The sequence below is a fragment of the Sinocyclocheilus rhinocerous genome, unplaced genomic scaffold (assembly GCF_001515625.1).
Source record: "Sinocyclocheilus rhinocerous isolate Xijiao unplaced genomic scaffold, SAMN03320098_v1.1 scaffold626, whole genome shotgun sequence".
Lineage (NCBI taxonomy): Eukaryota > Metazoa > Chordata > Actinopteri > Cypriniformes > Cyprinidae > Sinocyclocheilus > Sinocyclocheilus rhinocerous.
The window spans coordinates 42,795-46,733 of NW_015647437.1; positions in this window are offsets into that span (position 1 = coordinate 42,795).

The window sequence follows — 3,939 nt, forward strand, 5'->3', positions numbered from 1 at the left end:
TCGACTTTTATTATCAGAGAGATAATGCAGTCTAGAGATAATCTGCAGAAAATCTCCTGAATCTGTGTCTGTACCCTCTTTTATAGAGTTCTTCCTCTAGGCGTGTTCAATATATTTCATTCATATTTGTTATGGTTTACCTTTTTTGGCTGTGTCTCCAGTCTGCTACCAAGATGCAGACAGGAAGCCTTAAACTACTAAACAAAATAACAGTATGAAAAAAGCAGTATGTCATCCCAATTGTCAACACAATTGAAACGTACTGAAAACTTAGTTTAGCGACTGTTCCTTTGAACAGACTGGTAGCGTAACCCACTAGTGTTAGAAGACAATCAAAAGTGCATGTACAGTGCGTGCATAATTATTATGCAAGTTGATATTCTGATCATATTTTTTTCCATGTACATTCTACAATTCCAAACCACATCAATGTTAATAACTACTATTAATTTTGTATTTAATCATTTATATGTGATATATAATTAAGGAATGCTGGAAATGAAAAACGTCTTATATTCAAGTGTGCATAATTATTAGGCAGGTTTTCTTTTACAGCTAAAATGGGAAGGAAAAAAAATAGATTTAACTCAGATTGAAAAGTCAAAAATTATTAAATGCTCATGAGAAGGATGCAATACTAGAAATTGCAAAATTAAGGCGTGAACATTGGACAGCAAAACACTCATTGGTTCAGCAGGGTCAGACAAAAACAGGCCAAGAAGAAAAGATGCATGTTAACTGCAAAAAAAGAGTATTAATTAGATTAATTATTAATTAATCTAGGAATTAAGAATTAGGTGTGAAACCATCAGGAACCCTTTTAGTCTCCAGCGCCACCATTTTCCAGAACGGCAACCTACTTCTGGAGACTCCAGAAGTGCAAGGTGTCAGGTTCTTAGAGACTTTGCTATGACATCCTGAAATATGACTCCCACTTAATAAGAATCATAGGCTTTATATGGACAGATTGAGATTGACTCTTGAAGGACCAGCACCACATCCTCTCGATTGAACAGGTACCTTAACTGGTCCCTTAAGTTTTTGTTAGTCTTAAGGTTATCTATAAGGCAGTGTGCTCCAAAACAGTGACAAAATTCGAATTTAGAAGATATACGCATTCAAAGCTTGCACTTCGTCACTTCCGCCAAAACGGATCAACGATTTTTTTGACGTCACCTTGTACTTCAGCTTCTCATCAAATCTTCTGACCCTTGCAGTTTTTGTAACACACATGAGGAAGACATGTGTCATTTGTTTTATAATTGTGATTTGTCTCTTAGATTTTGGTCTGATGTTAGTGCCTTTATATTTTTGCGAAGAAATGTTGATTATGTGTTATCTTTAAAAGATGTTATTTGTACTTATTCACACAAAAGTAAAATGATTGAGTATGTCGTTAACTTTTACATTTTTCAAGGGAAATATTATATTCATAAATAGAAATTTGCAAAATGCATACCAAAGTGTAATCTATTTTTATCAGAAATGGAAGCTTTGAAAAAGTCTCTAATGCAAATTAATAACAAAAAGAATGACATATTGTTAGATTTCATGGAGAATTTTTTTTCTGATATAGCTCCCCCGCTTCAATCTGTGAATATGTCCTAAGGAAAAAAGAACATTTTAACTATTGTTTAGTTTTTTTTTTTTTTTTACGATGTGGTTATTTGTTTATTTTATTTATTTTTCTTCTCTTAAACACTGTTCTACAGTTTAAGATTGCTCTTATATTTTGTGTATCTGGATTTACTTACTTTAATATGTTTGTTTGTTCAGTCATTCTTCTTTAATATTAAAAAAAAAAAGATTATAAGAAAAAAATACCCTTTGAGATACTTACAAATAAAATAAAATGAGATTATTCATAAAGTAAATGGTCTTGAATTGTTATACACAGTGCATTATGATATAATCCTTGATGATATAAAAAACACATTAAAAACATACTTTTTTTTTTCAGTAGCAGCAGCGGCAGCTTCCCCCAGATCCTAATGCCTGTCCGGTAAGGCCTTTTATTTAATTAGGGGTGCTGTTGGCCTACTTGTATTAAAATTAAAGAAAAATACACAATAACATTAAGACTATGTTTCTGATTAAATAAAGCAGTAATTTCTGTCATAAAATCATGAGTATGTTTTGATTTAAAGGTCAGAAGCTATAGCTTACATGCATCGGTTATCGGCCAAAATGAGTTGAAAAATATTGGCATATTGGATATCGGCAAAAATCCAATATCGTGCATCCCTACGCTAAAGTTAAACTTAAAAATATTGTGTCGACATTTGCAAAATTTTATAGATAATTAGCATTTCCATCAGCTATATCGGCAAACATTTTGATGCGCTTTTTTTCTCGCAAAAAAAAATCCTTGGATGGAAACCTGATTTAAGAGGACCAAACATCCACATATACTGTTTCAGGAGTGACAAACGTGAGTGTAAAAATCCGCTAAATTGTTCTGCCAGTCATTGCTATGATTGACAGTGATAACTGTAGCACTGGGCGAACCGATGTCAAAAATAGACATGTGCATTAAGTGATGCAGAGTAAATTAAATTCAGAGGTGTCTTTGTCATCTTTTTCACCCATGATGAGTTTGCATCCCTGGTCACTTCACAACATTAGCTTAGTTCAGATAAGTAGTATTGGAACGTTTGCTTTTTTATCAGAAAACTATTATTATAATAACTCTACATGATAGATAATTGAATTGGCAGACATAATGTTACTCACCTCATCATCCAAGTGGATGCTATTTTGTATTTTGAATAAAGTTAAAGAGGTGCATTTCAAAATACTTCACAGAATGTACCCATGTAAAGTAGCTCTTTCTATTTTGTGTCATTTGTTTTATAATTGTGATTTGTCTCTTAGATTTTGGTCTGATGTTAGTGCCTTTATATTTTTGCGAAGAAATGTTGATTATGTGTTATCTTTAAAAGATGTTATTTGTACTTATTCACACAAAAGTAAAATGATTGAGTATGTTGTTAACTTTTACATTTTTCAAGGGAAATATTATATTCATAAATAGAAATTTGCAAAATGCATACCAAAGTGTAATCTATTTTTATCAGAAATGGAAGCTTTGAAAAAGTCTCTAATGCAAATTAATAACAAAAATAATTACATATTGTTAGATTTCATGGAGAATTTTTTTTCTGATATAGCTCCCCCGCTTCAATCTGTGAATATGTCCTAAGGAAAAAAGAACATTTTAACTATTGTTTAGTTTTTTTTTTTTTTTACGATGTGGTTATTTGTTTATTTTATTTATTTTTCTTCTCTTAAACACTGTTCTACAGTTTAAGATTGCTCTTATATTTTGTGTATCTGGATTTACTTAATATTTTTGTTTGTTCAATCAGTCTTCTTTAATAATTAAAAAATAAAATAAAATCTTCTGACCAATCAATTGCTCTCTAGAATCCGAAGCGCCCGCCCCCTACACTATAAATAGTAGTGATGGGAAGTCCGGTTCTTTTCCACGAACCGGTTCTTTTGGACAGTTCGTTTAAAAAAAAACGGTTCATCAGTTCTTTTACGCCCTAACGTAATGACGTCATTCGCGATGACGTAATGATATCAAGTCTATCGTCCCGGGCCGGGATGAAAAAACACATTCAAATATATAAAGTCAGTAATCATAACTTCAGTCAATTAAAACATCATAATCATGATCTGAAAAGTTTACAATTAAGTTTTGCAACTAAGCACCCAAATACAGTAACAGGCAGTGATGTGCATAAGAGGATTTAAGTCTTGAAGATATGCAACTGGTTCTTGACTCGAGAACGAGAACCGCTCCAGCAGTGGGTGTACGTTCGTTATCCAGCTTGCTGCACACATGCTGCTGTTTATCTTGAGTTCTCTCTTCACAGCAGTTCAGTCAGTGTACTGTTTGAGTAAATGAATTACTCCGGGATATTGGTTTATTTC